The sequence below is a fragment of the Callorhinus ursinus genome, unplaced genomic scaffold, assembly GCF_003265705.2.
Source record: "Callorhinus ursinus isolate GAN/ISIS: 27379988/994484 unplaced genomic scaffold, GSC_fseal_2.0 scaffold1, whole genome shotgun sequence".
Taxonomy (NCBI): Eukaryota; Metazoa; Chordata; class Mammalia; order Carnivora; family Otariidae; genus Callorhinus; species Callorhinus ursinus.
In genome coordinates, this window is record NW_027397063.1 from 139,237,439 (window position 1) to 139,254,454 (window position 17,016).

The 17,016-nt window shown below is 40.0% G+C and overlaps 1 long non-coding RNA gene across 1 annotated transcript; it reads left to right on the top strand.

Moving 5' to 3' along the window:
* The first annotated feature begins 10,565 nt into the window (after window positions 1–10,565).
* Window positions 10,566–13,777, top strand: LOC141374226 (uncharacterized). The gene is made up of 3 exons (XR_012380980.1): window positions 10,566–10,675; window positions 11,238–11,501; window positions 13,516–13,777. It is a non-coding gene; the product is annotated as an uncharacterized lncRNA (long non-coding RNA).
* Window positions 13,778–17,016: the final 3,239 nt, after the last annotated feature.

Consider the following 17,016-nt stretch of genomic DNA (forward strand, 5'->3'; position numbering starts at 1 on the left):
TCTGCCTACCCACTCATCCAATATTGTCATTAAGCAAATGGACAAGTGCCACCCAATAGCCCCACTAGATTAATCACCTCCCATGAAGTCTTTAAAGATTATACCACCAGGCTTCTCATATGTAACTCACCCCTAACAGTGCCCTTGTCATGCTAGATTCCAAAGGTCTTTCTCCTTGTCTGTTTGGGCTTGCTGAGATAACAGTAACTCAAGGTGCCTGGCCCTTGGTAGGTATTTAATGTTTGCTGAATGAATCAGTGAATGGATGATGAATGAATGATGACAGACAAATGATTAAGGCATTACTTTTTAGACTAGACCAAAACAGGAGAGCTTCCCTATTACATACATCTGATACCACAACACACTGTTCCAGATAGTTTTTACATGTGTGTTTTTCACATATCAACCTTTGACTCCTTCTCAGAAGGGACTAAGGCTTTGTGCACATTTGTATCTCTGACAGCTGGATTGAAGTCTAGAGCAAAGTAGGAGCTCACTACTTGCTGCTTCCATGCATTTATTGATAAGTGATTGAGTTTTGTTCTCTTATTCTATCAGAAATCCAAACAGGAGAGCCAAGCTGACAGTCTTCTGCAAGCGCAATGATCAGGGACCCATGCATTTTCTGCAGTTGACTTGGCCTGAGGTTTCCCCCCATCTCCCCTTTGGGAGGTCTAGGGCCACTAAACAGTGGCTTTTGAGTATTGAGGGAGAATCTTGGTTAGACTGACAAGTGGGTTAGCCATGGTGGATCTGGCCCAGGTAGCATACTCGAAACATACTTCATGTCCATTGGCCACTCAGGGTTATAGCCAAAAAAGGAAATAATGTTGTGCTGAGAGGAAAAACAAATTAAAGAGAAACAAAGCTTAAGCTTGCAGTTAAGCTGCAAGAATACTTTCTTCTTAAACAGGAAGCTGGAGCAATGGACATGACCCCAGCCTTCAGAGGGTACAGATGCCATATCAGAGCAACCATCTGGAGAGTTCCCCATTCCAAGCTCTGCTGTCAGTCAGAGGAGGCCAGAGAGTGCAACCAAAAGCTGGGAGAGAATTATTCTTCGGCCTTTCAGAGACATTTAACGTTAAAATTATAGTGTTACTATTGTTTAATCTTGAAGTTTAAAATTGTCCTAGGCCATTATTAGTCCCTTGAGAAACACAGAGCTTCCTTTGCTAATAATAACCTAATACATTTGTGGAATTAATTTGGAGTTGTGTTCTGTTCATAGTTTATCTGCATAAAATTTCCCAAGAAATTCATTAACCAGGATTTTTTGTTATAGCAAAAGAACGCTTATATTTAAAAAAAAAATAGATAAAAGCTACTCCTAGACCTTTCTCTATAACTTAGGAAGCAGGTAACAGCTCAAGTTGGTCTCAAAAGACCCCCACTTATGACTAATTTAAATCCCTTATATCAAATATAAAGCCCTTAGAGCAGATCTAAAACCCCCAACTATCAGAGCCCTCTCACTTTGTCTACTACTACTACTGGAATTGAGAGAAGTCTATGTCCAAATCAATGTAAACATGACTTGAGAAGTGTAACACTATTCTTTGTGTATATAGACACACACAACACACACATACACACAATTTTCTGATCACCTTCGTAATATTATCAGTTTACCCTAAAAGGTTTTCTTTATCTCTAGTGGCACATGTAAAGGTCTCTATGTCTCATATTAACATAGCTAAAATTCCAGCTTCTTTGTGGTTGCTGTTTGCATGCTATACCTTTTCCCATCCTTTTGTTTTCAATCTGTTTGTCTCTTTGAATCTAAAACGTGTCTCCTATGGATAGAATGTAGTTGGATTTTGTTTCTTTTTCCAATCTGGAGATCTCTGACTTTTGATTAGATTTTAATTCATATACATTTAATGTTATTATTGATATAGTTGGATTTACCACTGCCATCTATTTGCTTTCTATACATCTTCTGTCTTTTTTGTTCCTCTATTTCTTTCACTTCCTATTTTGTCTGTTTTTTAATTGTTGAAATATAATTGACATACAATGTTATATTAGTTTCAGGTGTACAACATAGTGATTTGAAAATTCTGTCCATTACTCAGCATTCACCATGGTAAGTGTAGTCACCACCTATCACCATACAGAGCTATTAAGATATTATTGATTATATTCCCTATGCTGTACATTTCACCCTCATGACTTATGTATTTTATAACTGGGAGTTTGTAACTCTCAGTCCCCTTCATCTATTTCATACATCCCTTCATCCATCTCCTCTTTGGCAACCACCAGTTTGTTGCCTGTATTTAAGAGTCTGGCTTTTTGTTTGTTTTGTTTTCTAGATCCTACATACATGTGAAATGATATATTTGTCTTTCTCTGTCTGACTTATTTCACTTAGCACAATACCCTCTAGATCTATCCATGTTGTCACAAATGGCAAGATCTCATTCTTATGGCTGAGTAATTAATATATTCCATTGTGTCTATATATATACATATACATATATATGTATATATACATATATATATGTATACATATACATATACATATACATACATATATATACCACCTCTTCTTTATCCGTTCATCTTTTGATGGACACTGGGTTGCTTCCATATCTTGGTTATTGTAAAATGCTACAATAAACATTGGGGTGCATGTATGTTTTCAAATTAGCATTTCTGTTTTCTTTGGGTAAATACCCAGCAGTGGAATTACTAGAAAGGTTTTCTCTTCTAATATCAACTAATACTGGATCCTTTAACCTTCTTTTCTAGGGGTTTTCCAATTCACTGATCAGTTTGCATTTCCCCTAAACCAATGACAAGTTCTCTTTAAACCCGTAACTACAAAACCTGACACAGAAAAATATTTCAAACCATTCACTATAACCACAAATATAAAGGGAAAGGCAAGATCACCAGATATTTTAATCCAGAAATCAGGATTTCTCATCAATGCTTTGGGAACCTGCAAAATATTTACCCGACTGTCCATAAATACCAAGTGTCCTCTTCCACGTCTATGCCCCAGAGGATGAGGCATCACCATAAATGAAATCCTGTTCATTTCTTGCCTAATATATTCTTTTTCTTTTCTGCTAGTACTTTCCCTCAGTGCACACCAATTCTAGATCTATCTTTGCTCCTTGAGGTGTAAAAAATGAGTAAGATGCAGTGCTTGCTCTTCAGAAAACATCAAAAAGGAGATAGAGACATGCAAATAAAAAGCTACACTATGAAAAGAACAATAAATACCATTACTGAGTATTTACCACATGCTGGCTGGTCATGGAGCTGTAAACATACCTCCTACAGCCTTTGTCACAGTCCTATGATGTTGACCCTGTGATGATATTCCCATCTTATAAACGAGGAGACCAAGGCTTGGAGAGACCAGGTCCCATCCAGGTGGTGGAAAGAGCATGTTACAGCAAGGAGGGAAGGGTCAGCTCAGCCTGAGTAATGCAAGAAAAACTTCAAAGAGCAGGAAATATTCTGTTGAAGAATGAGGAGGAGGCTTCTGGGTCAACAACATTTGTCTGGCTGGGAATTTAAAACAAACAGGGTTGCAGGTCAAATTTCTTAAAAGGTCTTTTAGAGTCAATAACTGGAACTTCTTTTTGGTGTTCTCTCTTTTAGCCCTAACAAAGTCACAAGAGCACTAAAAAGCTAAATGATATGAAATAAGGTATACATGGAAGATCCTTTTCTAACATCTGTCCGTCCCGCTGGACCTTCCCCTCTTCCTAAAATGTTACAATTAGAGATTCATTCTTTTGGTTACGGCATCTTGTCTGCTCCCTGGCAGATCCCTATTAAATGCTCAGATGAGACACATGCTAGTTACTATCCATTAACACTCTAGCATGAATCAGTATATCCACTCAATGCTAGCCCTGGGGTTTGACCACCAGTTACTATCCAGGTGACCTTGGGCAATTTCTTGAACCATAAACAGGGACAATAATGTTAGTATGTACCTGGTAGGATTGTTGCAAGGACAAAAGATAATACATGCAAAGCACTTAGTACTGTGCCTAGCACTTTGTAAGCATTCAGTAAATGTCAGTAAACTTATAATTAAAAAGAACTGGAGGAGAGGGAGATTAGGGGGGAAACCTGCGGATGAGAGAAGGCCAATGAGGCAGATCAGGGGGAGACTGTCTCTCTGGAGCTGAGGGTCAGACATACAGACATAGGAGAAAAGAAGGCAGAGATTGGGCAAGTGGAGACAAGAGGTTGCCACCCCTGGAATGGAACTGGTTAAGGCTCATATGGTTACATTTTAGTTTCCCCACAAACTTTATCAGTCTCGTTCATCACTGTATCCCCAGCACCCAGTGCCTACTAGGTGCTCTGTGTTTATTGAATGACTGACTGAATGGATGAAGGATTGCCTTTTGTATTTCAAAATACACATCATATGCATAGAACACATCCCAAAATGTTCATTGTAGTCATATTGGGTTCATAAGATAACGACGACTTTTTGCCTTTGTATGTCTCTTATTCTTTGTTTTTGAATTTTCTGCACTGGTCCTTACTTTTATAATTTGCAGGGGGAAAGTTTCAGACAGTTCTTAGTTTTCTGACAATTGAGGTTAGACTGTTATGTTTTCCTCGTAAAGACGGGAATTTTATGAAACAGTGTGTCTCAAATTCTAACGTGCTTACAAATTGCCTGGGAATCTGGTTAAAATGCAGATGCAAATTCAGTCAGTCTGGGGCAGCACCTGAGTGTCTGGGTTTCCAACAAGCTCCCAGGCAATGCTGACAGTGTTGGTCTGTGGACCACACTGCGAGAAGCCTGGTTACGCAGAACAAACCCAGGCCAAACATACACGCAAAGAAAACAAAAGCAAGAGAAGAATATGTGCCAATGGGCAGATGGTACCTGAAGCCAACATGACTTCAGGGTGTTTATCTCTTAGATTGTGCATTCTTAAGGGTTCTATTCTGCTCGCTTGGTCTATCTGGAGGCTGTATTGTTCAAAAGAGTCTGTGAAAGCCCTGGGATACTCGTATTTTCTCAACAAAAGGAAGGGCTCATTTTTTTACTCTGTCTTCCATTAAACACCACCACTATGGCTGTCAGTTGCATTCTTTTTAGATTAATGTCTCCTAAATTAATTTTGTGTTCAATAAACCTCCATAAATGTTTGTTCAGCAGACCAAATTGGACCCTTCGATTTAACTAAGGGTGGAAGCACCACCACACAGCTCTCGTCCCCATTCACAAGCTGTTGGCCCTGCTTTCATTAGTCACTGTCACCGCTGGTGTTCACCGGTCCCTGCTCCGCTCCTCCATATAATCAAATGTTGCTCCTATTGAAATATAATCCTCCCAGGGCATAGAGGGGCATTTTCTAAATTGGCTGAAGAGGATTACAAAGCACTGGAGAAGAAAATAAGTGCAAGTAGAAGCAATCCTTAATTTAAGACTCTTTGACAGCCGCAAATCTTCACTTTCCTTTTTTTTTAACCCTTCATTTCCTCATAGAATTTTTAATATACTCCCCTCCCACCCACCTTGTCCCGTTCCATTCCCGTAGTCTAGACCAACCCTGCTAAATCCTAGGATTACAGACTTTGGAGTTGGTCCAGACTCCTCCTCTTAGAGATGAGGAATCTGAAGCCCAGTGAGGCTGGACGACTTTCCCAAAGCCCTCCAGTCTGCCCCAGACACCAGGGCTCCTCCATGACCCCGAGCTGTCTTGCTTAACTTTATTGTTTTCAGAGCTTGGGAGTGGACAAACCAGGTTGGTTGTTATTTTGCTGTCAGGGTAAGTCCTGGTAAGCAGCTTCAAAAGTCAAATGGTGCTTTAATAATATAGTGACAACAACAACTACAGCAAGAGTCCTTGATTTTTACTCTTTAATTACAGAAATTTTCAAAAATACTCAAAAGTAGAGACAATGGTATGTATCTCCATGTGCCTATCATCCAGTTTCAGTGATTATCAACATGTGACCACCTGTGTTTATCTAGTCACCATTTCTTCATTGTTGGTAAGCAATCGTTTTTAATACTTTGGATTATTTTTTTCCAGGCTTTCCCAATGTGTCTCCAAATGGGATGCTGTTTTCTCCAGATTTATCAATTTTAGGTCTCACCTATTGACATAGTTCTCTTCCCGTGCAGCATCCCATCCCCTGGTTCAATTTCTCCAAAGATTAAGTTCTCAGCTTCCTGCAGAAATGGAATGAGAATCTGATACCTAACAGCTTCCTACACTGACTTTCAAGTAACCACTCCACTGTCTTTGGTGATGAACCCAACATTTGAAAGTCCCTGCGACACCCCCATATCTGAGCCTTTCCTGTATTCTGCATGACAAAAGCAAGCAAGCAAAGCATATGCGCACACACACACCACTCACACACTCACACATACACACACCTTGCCACCAGTTTTAAGCTTCATCGTCTCAACTAAGCTGTGAACTTCTCTTCCCTCCTCTCTCTGACTTGGTATTGGTGATTCAGGGTTTCAAATGTTTCATAATTCTATTTCTTGTTCTCCTTGTTGATTTTGGATCATTTTTGGAAAAGAAAAAAAATCAGAGAAACATCTTTACTGTATCACGTTCCAGAATTCTACTGACGAAGATTGAAAACCAGCTCCATCACTCATTAGCTATGGCATTTTGAAAAAGAGACCTCTTCTGAATCTTAGTTTTCTCAGCTTCCCCAATAGTCTACCCTTCCTAGGGTGGATGGATTGAATGAGCCTAATGCCTGCAACCCAGGGGAGTCCTGTTATATCAAAGGATGGATAATGGTCACCACAAAAGGTAGGGCTAGGGCTTCCCCAGGAGGCTGGAGGGCAGAGCAGGTCCCAGGAATAACTTGGTACCCTGCTTGGCACCACCACAGATATTTGCCTGCATTTCTGATTCGGTTCATCGCCCAAAGACCATGCAGGGGCTGGTGGGACAAGCAGAAGACTCACCTTCCAATTCACAGTGACCATCCCTGTGATGGAGCATCCCACTACACTAAGGAAGAACCAAGGGGTCAAAATTCATGGTCATCTTCACAGAACTGAAATTCTGCATTCTACCTTAGTGTTTCATTGTGTTTTGTTTTCTAACAAATCAAAAGCCAACTGTATATCTATAAAAATTATTGTTTAATCCAGCAATCCCACTTCTAGGAATCTATCCCGAAGATACACTGGCAAAAATATGAAAAGACGTGTGCATATGACATTTTACTGCTGTGTTATATATAACAGAAAACTGGAAAAAATATAAATGCCCACCACTAGGAAAGTGAGTAAATAAAATATAATAGGTAATACATTTATATATAAACTATAATATAAACACAGTGGAGTGTTATACACCTGTCAAAAGATGTACAGCATAAGGAAGTAATTGCCAAGGTAAATAGTTAAGTAAAAATTTTATTGCAGTGAAGTTTGCATAGTTCCTAAAAGGTGCATATGCATTTATGGAAGGATGAACCACACAACTTTCTGAATGGTTACCTATAAACAGAGGAGAATGAAAGGAATAAAATCTGTGCTTCTCTGAATATAGCTAGTTTTGAGGATTTGACTTGAAACCATACAAATAATTTACATAATTTCAAAACGAATTAAATTTTTAAAGTGCAATCCCTAAAATCAAAAGAACAAATGAACACAGATATATATACCTTGGAGACATAATCCCAAGAAAAAATACTTTAAGTGACTCTAAAGGAATTGCCTGTACATCTCTAGTAGGCTATACCTTTAAAGAAAGAAATAACTACAAAATTCTTGTTTTCAGTAACTACATTGTTGAGGGGAGTATTGCCATTATTTTCCAACAGATTTTATTGGAAGTGTTTAAAAAAAAACAGGTACTTATTATAGTGTCATTGAGAATCAGGTTTTTCTATGCAGGGGAAGGTGACACATATGTTAGATCAGTAAGATTTACTCTGTAATCCTAAATTTGAATGGACAGTATCAATGTAAACTTATAAGGTATTTTACTTTTTTATTTTTAAACTGTTTATTTTTTTAAAGTTTATTTATTTCAGAGACAGAGCATGCAGGGGAAAGGGGCAGAGGGAGAGGGATAGAGAATCCCAAGCAGACTCCACTCTGAGCCTGGAGCCCGATGCAGGGCTTGATCTTGCAACCCCAAGATCACGACCTGAGCCAAAACCAAGAGTTGACGCTTAACCGACTGCACAACTCAGGCACCCCTTAACTGTTTATTTTGAAATGATTATAGATTCATAGAAAGTTGCAAAAATAAAGGTACTATGATCCCTTCTCCCAGTTTTCCCTAACAGTTACTTGCTACATAATATGGCACAGTATCAAAACCAGGAAACTGACATTGGTACAATGTGTGAATACAGTTCTATGTCATTTTACCACTTGTATCAATTTTTGTAACCACCACTACAATCAAGGTACAGAGTCATTCTATCACCACAAAGATCTCCCTCCTGCTAATCCTTCATAATCATACCCACTTCCTCCCACTCATCACCCTAACCCCTGGCAACCACTAATCTGTTTCCATCTCTATAATTTTGTCATTTCAAGAATGTTACATAAATGGAATCATAGAGTATGTTACCCTTTGAGATTGGCTTTTTTCATTCAGCATAATGCCCTTGAGATCCCTCCAAGTTGTGTATTTCAATAGTTTGTTCCTTTTTATTATATTCCATGGTGTGGATGTACCAAACAGTTTGCTAAGCCACTCACTCATTTAAAGCTATTTTAGTTGCTTCCTATTTGGGACTGTTACAAATAAAGCTGCTATAAACATTCATATTCTGGTTTTTTGTATAGACACAAGTTTCATTTTTCTGGGGTAAAGGGCCAGGAGTGTGATACTGGGTCATTCCATAAGTGTATGCTTCATTTTTAAGAAATTGCCAAACCATTTTCCAGAGTGGCAGTACCATTTTACATTCCCACCAGCAATTTGAGAGAACCAGTTTCTCTGCATCCTTGCCAGTGTTTGGTATAGTATTATATGTATAATTATATATGTGTATATTGTATATGTGTTTGTGTGTGTGTGTATATATATATATCTTAGCTGTTCAAATAGTCATATACTGATATTTCATCATGGCCTTAATTCGCACTTTCCTAATGACTAGGGGTATTCAACATGTTTTCATGTGCTTATTTGTCATCTGTACATCCTTCTTAGTGAAATATCTCTTTGTGACTTTTGTCCATTTTCTAACTGGACAGTTGTTGAATTTTGAGAGTTCTGCATATAGATGTGTCCTTTGTCATATATGTGGTTTGAAAATATTTTCTCCATGTAGATTGTTTTTTCATCTTCTTAACAAGGTCTTTCAGAAAGTAAAAGTTTAAATTTTGATGGAGTACAATTTATCAATTTTTTTTCTTTTTTGGATTTAAGTATTGTGTCTAAGAACTCTTCTTCACCAAGCTACAGGTCCCAAATGTTTTCGCTATATATATTTTTTTATTTAAATTCAATTAGCCAACATATAGTACATCATTAATTTTTTAATAATTTTTTATTGTTATGTTAATCACATACATTACATCATTAGTTTTTGATGTAGTGTTCAGTGAATCATTATTTGCATATAACACCCAGTGCTCATCAGATCTCACACACACACACACACACACACACACACACACACACACACACCCCTTTCTGGAGGCATGATATAGAGAAAGTGCACACATCTTCCACACACCGCTCAATGAGTTTTTATATACACAATACACTTGTGAAGCTAGCACCCAGATCAGGAAAACAGCTTATTCCTGGATGCCTCTCTGGTCACTATTCCCACCTGCTGCCCACACCCACCACAAGAGTCATACTGTGGCACCTTCTGAGGGCAGGGATTATTACAAGGACACCTTGCAGCTTTTATGTGTATTAACCCACTGACTCCTCACCATGACCATGGAGATGGTTCTACTACTGATCCATTTACAGGTGAGGATGCTGGGGAACATGCAGGGTGAGCTACTTGCCTAGATCCCACTGCTGCTGATTAGCAGAGCCGAGATTCAACACAGCTGTCTGAACCACTAAGCTCTGCTGCCAAAATGTCGTGGTGTCTGGGAGAGACAATGTTAGTCAAATAAAACTAGATTCTGGAAGAATAGCCACTCACCACCACCCCCCACCCCCACCATGGCTTTTTGCCTGTAGCTTCCATGTGCCCTTTGGTTTGCATCTCCCTACTTGTTGCTCAGAACCTGGTGAGGGTGTGAGGCTCAGAGCAGGGCCAGACTGGCCCTTGGGCCACAGCTGAAAGTGTACAGTCAGGTTTGAGTCCAGACCAAATCAAGAACCATTATTGTTCCATTTTCCATGGGGAAACTCAGACCAGGAGGGTTTAAATGAATTACACTGTCCCTCCCTCTTTTCAGTGGGTTTTGCTCATAGCTGGGGCAAATTTTCCTCAGTCAGGGCCTGTGTCTGGACTGAATGATCAGAGGCCACTTGACTCTTTCTTCAGATGCTTTGGTGGAACTGGGACCTTGGCTGCACTTGTGCTGGTGGCAGGGGGTCACCAGGGACCCATGGACCCCAGCAGGTGCCATAGGAGGAGAAGACAGTAAGAGGATGTGTGCAGCACAGGGTGAGGAGAGCAGAGAACTCTCTGCATTCAGAGCCCACTAGGAGGGACAGCCCACAGCAACATTGGCTGGTGGCACAATGGTATCAAGGTATTGGTTGGACAGCATTCCATTCTGGAACTTAGAGTCTTCTCCCAGCTGGGGTGGCTGGTAGCAGAATTCACCTCCCTGTGGGTGTAGAACTGAGGGCCCCTTTTCTTGCTGGCTGTTATCCAGGGACTGGAGGTCACCTTCAGGTCCTTGCCACACAGACTTTTCATGGGCTCTCCCACAATATAGCAATTTTCATCATTCCAAGGCCAGAAAAAGACATTTATTTCATTATTTGAATTTGTTCTGTCAGGGAAGGCTCAGGTTTCCTTCCTGAGGAAGGATTCAATCCTAAGGATTTAATAGATTATGTCAGTCCCATCCAAATAATCTCCCTTTTGATCAACTCAAAGTTGACTGATTAGGGACCTTAATTACATCTGGAAAATCCCTTCTTTTTATTAACATAATCATGGAATTGATAACCCATTATATTCAGAAGTCCCACTCACACTCAAAGGGAGAGAATTATGGAGAACATGTACACCAGGGAGTCAGGAATATAGGGTCCATCTTAGAATTCTGCTTACCACCTGAGGTGATATTATTGATTTTGTTCTAGGGACCTCATTTGAGAACCACTATTTTAATGGAGCTACTAAATAAATATGAACGTTTATGTGATGGTGAAACAGTGAGTACAGAAAAGCAATGATTATATATTTCTGGATGAAGCTTTCCAATCAAAATGGCAGAGAGAGTTCAAGTCAAAACCCAGTCACTACACTGAATACCTATTGATACTGGGTATATTTCTTTTCATGGTGAAAATACATTTAAACTCAAAAAGAAAGAAGGGCAGGAAACTGAATATAAGTATGCAATGGTGAGTGGGGGCTAAAACCTTTGGCTATGGACTCTGGGGTTATAGGCATATGGGATTGAGTTCAGCTCTCTGGGGCACCATCTTATTTGAGCCTTTAGCAGCATTTGAAACTGTTGACTCTGCCCTCTCAGTTCCATGACACATTTACCTAAGCGCAGGTGGCTCCAGTGTTTCCTGGTTTCCCCTCAGCCACCCTGCACACTTCTTCTCAGTCTCCTTTGCATGTTCCTCTTTCCCCCACCCTCAGGCTGTTGCTCAAGGCTCTGTCTTGCGACTTCCTTTCTTCTCAACTGGTATGCTTTCCTGGAATACTCCAACAAAACTCATGGCTTCAAAGACCATTCCTGTGTTGAGATTTCTCAGTCTTTATCTTCCACCAGGTCTCTTTTCCTGAAAAGAAGATCCATATGTCCACCTACCTCCAAGAGAGCAGCCTATGGGTCTCCCAGCCCTTCAAACCTATGGGGATTCCCCAGCCCTTCAAACTCAATGTGTTCAAATTTGAACTCATTTCCTCTCCCCACCTCCTCCCCTCGACAAAATTTAAAATTAAAAATGCTTCTCCTCCCATATTCCTTATCTCAATAAATGACACCATAATCCACCAAGATGTTTCAAACAAACCTAGAATTCTCCCATGATCTATCACTCCTTCTCACCTGCCCATCTAATCAATCATCACCACCTATCCATTTCACCCCCCAAATTATCCCTCCATCCACCCACTTCTCTCCATTTCCATAGATACACCCATAGTCCCAGTCATGATCTTTTCTTGACTGCATCATGGAAATTATTTCCTAACAAATGTCTCTGCTTCTACTGTTATTTCCTTCCAACACATGCTCTACTTCTTAGTCAGAGGGATTCTACTAAAATGCAAATCTCATCATACTACTCCTCTACTAAAGGCCTCATTGGCTTCCCATTGTTCTTTAGGGTAAATTCCATACCATGGCTTCAAAATTCTCCATTACCTGGCTCCACTCTGGTTCTCCAGTTCTGGCCTTGCCAATCCTCATTGCACCCTCTATAATGCAACCACACTGAACATTAGGTCATTCTTCCCATACCCTACTCTCTCTTCCCTTTTTTAACTTCTACTCAATTGTCAGGTCTTGGCTTATACATCCTAGACTCCAGGAGGCTTTTCCTGACTCCCTTGACAAGGTTAGGGCTCTCACCAAGTAAACCATAGCATCCTGCACTTCCCCATCATAATATTTATCATACATTATTCTATGTGCGGAAAGATCCTTGAACAAAGACACAGTGATGGCCATCATCTGGTCCTTCTCTGTGTCCTCAGTGCAAACAATGTCCTTCCAGAAATGGTAAGTGGCTGAATGTCCCAAGGCATTTCTTTGCTAGATCTACCATGAGAGATGTCACAAGTACTAAATTCCCTCAGGAACAGAGACACAGTCACTAGGACTCAAGCAAACAGAAAGGTTTTATCCTGAATAAAATATGATTTTAATTTGCACAATATGCACATTTATAATAATAATAGCTGGATAAGACATGCAATAATAAGTTCCTAATGCTAACCTGCGGCAAAATATCTACTACAAATTAAATTGGCTCTGTTCCTAGGAATTTTAGTATATTGCATTGTGGATTTTTAGCCAAAATTGTGCAGAGCATAGCTGATTAATATTCTAATTAAAATCAGAATGGAACTATAGGAAATTGTTGGGTTTCCCCAGTAATGAATAAATAAATGCCTTCCTAATAAAAGTAGGCTCCCAGTAGACATTAATATGGACTTGGCTGTCTTCTGTGGGTACTACATACCTCACTTTAAGGTTATGAGGTCTTGAAATGCTGATGTCTCCAGAATCTACACCATGAATGCCCTCTTGACTCTAGAGTCATTTTTGGCTTTTGGAGGAATTCTAGATATATCTGCAATCATTTTCTTCTCTTTTATGGCTCAACATGAAGAAACTGCCCCACTCAAAATCTTGAAGGGGCGGCTCATTATATAATTTGATTTTGTCTTTGGCCACAGATGGTTGAAGCAGATGTGGACACTTGTACCGAAATGGGTCAATCTGAAGGACATGTGAACATATGGAGCTGAGCTGGAAAGCCAAGTGGTCTTGGGATCTGAAGGAACTCCTTGAGGGCAGCCATGATAGCTCACTGTGAGTCTCAGCAAATGAGCAGAAATCCAAGTCTGCATGAGCTGGCAGATGCAGCATTTGCTCTAGCAGAAATAGGAAACCACGAGGATCCATATGGCAGAGAGAAATGAGAGTACATGAAATTTCCCAGAGTGCTTAAAATAAACCTTCTTTCTCTTATGCTACTTTAAGCCACTTTCTCTCCTTGCTATCCTACTACTCCTAAGATAAAGGTAAGTAGTGGCACCAGTCACATGATTTCCTGCCCAGATTCTTAACTTCACTCCTGGGTGAGAACTGTGCCAGTGCCTTGGATGAGGACAGAGATAAGGTCCTGAGAAGAACTGTGGGGAGAGAGAAGCTGGACAGAGCAGCAGGAGTATGGTGAAAGAATCAGGAGCCAAAAGAACTCCAGTAACTGGAAATAGGTAAATCTAACAAGAAAAGGGTTAATATGGGTGAATGTAAAACCCACACCTGGACTGGAAAAATCAACTGGACAGTCCATGAGGAGTGGTGGAAGAGGAGAACAGATGTAACAGTAATGAACACTGAAAAGACTGAGGGAGGTTGTTGACCAACATGTCTGACATGTCCATGTTCATGAATTTGAAGCTACTGTATGCATGTACTATGTGCCAGGCACTCTGTTAGGTGCTCTACATCCACACTTCAAAAATTTGACTATGGTCTTCCTAATATCTAATAATCATAGAAGGCCTCATTTTCGGCAAAGTCATTGAGGAAAAAGAAGGAATTCAAAAGAGTCCTAAATGCACCAGGTTCAGTGGTTGCACCTTTTAACTTTTTCCAGTCTCTCTTTCACAGCTTTGGTGGTCATCAGTACCTACTTCTTCTGGAGTTTCCTCTTTATCCTTTCAGCAGATGTTTTAGTTTGGATTTCCCTAGAGCAGGTCCTGATACCAGGGTTCTAGTGCAATAGTTGGTGATCTGGGGAACACCAGCAGAGTGGAGAAGTGAGGCAAGGAAGAGAAGGCAGCCAACATGTTATCCAACAAGTTCTTCCTGGGACAGCTGCAGCTCAGCCTTCGTAGGACCTCCAGGAGCCAGTGTATGACACAAACATCAGAATTATCCTTCCCAAGACATGAAAATCTGGGATATTTATCCACCATCTACTAAAGTGATTAGTTGACTGCTGCTTCCAGAACACCGATCTTTTGGCTTGCCTTCCATACAGGCTGTGTGCTCCCAGGACCATAAAAAATCTACTGGGCAGAGATTCACAGATGTCACAGTAGCAGCCTTTGTCTTACAGAGGTAAATTCTGAGGGGATAGGATGGGATACTGATAACTACAAAACTCAAAGTTTTTTCAGGATTCATTATCCTTCTCCACTTTTGTACTTTTTGTATGTGGATCAAAAGATGGGCTGAACTATCACCACTGCTATTCAACATAGTACTAGAAGTCCTAGCCACAGCAATCAGACAACAAAAAGAAATAAAATGTATCCGAATCGGCAAAGAAGAAATCAAACTCTCACTCTTTGCAGATGATATGATACTTTATGTGGAAAACCCAAAAGACTCTACACCCAAACTGCTAGGACTCATACAGGAATTCAGTAAAGTGGCAGGATATAAAATCAATGTACAGAAATCAGTGGCATTCCTATACACCAACAACAAGACAGAAGAGAGAGAAATTAAGGAGTGGATCCCATTTACAATTGCACCCAAAACCGTAAGAATAAATCTAACGAAAGAGGCAAAGAATCTGTACTCAGAAAACTATAGAATACTCATGAAAGAAATTGAGGAAGACACAAAGAAATGGAAAAAGGTTCCATGCTCATGGATTGGAAGAACAAATATTGTGACAATGTCAATGCTACCTAGAGCAATCTACACATTCAATGCAATCCCTATCAAAATACCATCAACGTTTTTTGTCTATTATATTGTTTTTTTATTTTATTATGTTATATTAATCACCATACATTACATCATTAGTTTTTGATGTAATGTTCCATGATTCATTATTTGCCTATAACACCCAGTGCTCCATTCAATACATGCCCTCTTTAATACCCATCACCAGGCGAACACATCCCCCCATGTCCCTCCCCTCTAGAACTCTCAGTTTAAAAACCATCAACTTTTTTCAAAGAAATGGAACAAATTATCTTAAAATTTGTATGGAAACAGAAAAGACCCCGAATAGCCAGAGGAATGTTGAAAAAGAAAAGCAAAGCTGGCGACATCACAATTCTGGACTTCAAGCTCTATACAAAGCTGTAATCATCAAGATAGTATGGTACTGGCAAAAAAGCAGACACATAGATAAACGGAACAGAATAGAGAGCCCAGAAATGGACCCTCAACTCTATGGTCAACTCATCTTTGACAAAGCAGGAAAGAATGTCCAATGGGAAAAAGACAGTCTCTTCAACAAATGGTGTTGGGAAAATTGGACAGCCACATGCAGAAGAATGAAACTGGACCATTTCCTTACACCACACACAAAAATAGACTCCAAATGGATGAAAGACCTAGATGTGAGACAGGAATCCATCAAAATCCTAGAGGAGAACACAGGCAGCAACCTCTTCGACCTCAGCCGCAGCAACTTCTTCCTAGAAACATTGCCAAAGGCAAGGGAAGCAAGGGAAAAATGAACTATTGGGACTTCATCAAGATAAAAAGCTTTTGCACAGCAAAAGAAACAGTCCACAAAACCAAAAGACAACTGACAGAATGGGAGAAGCTATTTGCAAATGACATATCAGACAAAGGTCTAGTATCCAAAATCTATAAAGAACTTACCAAACTCAACACCCAAAGAACAAATGATCCAATCAAGAAATGGGCAGAAGACATGAACAGACATTTTTTCAAAGAAGACATCCAAATGGCCAATAGACACATGAAAAAGTGCTCAACATCACTCGGCATCAGGGAAATCCAAGCCAAAACCTCAATGAGATACCAACTCACACCAGTCAGAATGGCTAAAATTAACAAGTCAGGAAACGACAGATGTTGGCAGGGATGTCGAGAAAGGGGAACCCTCCTACACTGTTGGTGGGAATGCAAGCTGGTGCAGCCACTCTGGAAAACAGTATGGAGGTTCCTCAAAAAGTTGAAAAGAGAGCTACCCTATGACCCAGCAATTGCACTACTGGGCATTTACCCCAAAGATACAAATGTAGTGATCCGAAGGGGTACGTGCACCCCAATGTTTATGGAAGCAATGTCCAAAATAGCCAAACTATGGAAAGAGCCAAGACATCCATCATCAGATGAATGGATAAAAAAGATGTGGTATATATATACAATAGAATATTATGCAGCCATCAAAAAAAAAACGAAATCTTGCCATTTGCAATGACGTAGATGGAACTAGAGGGTATTATGCTAAG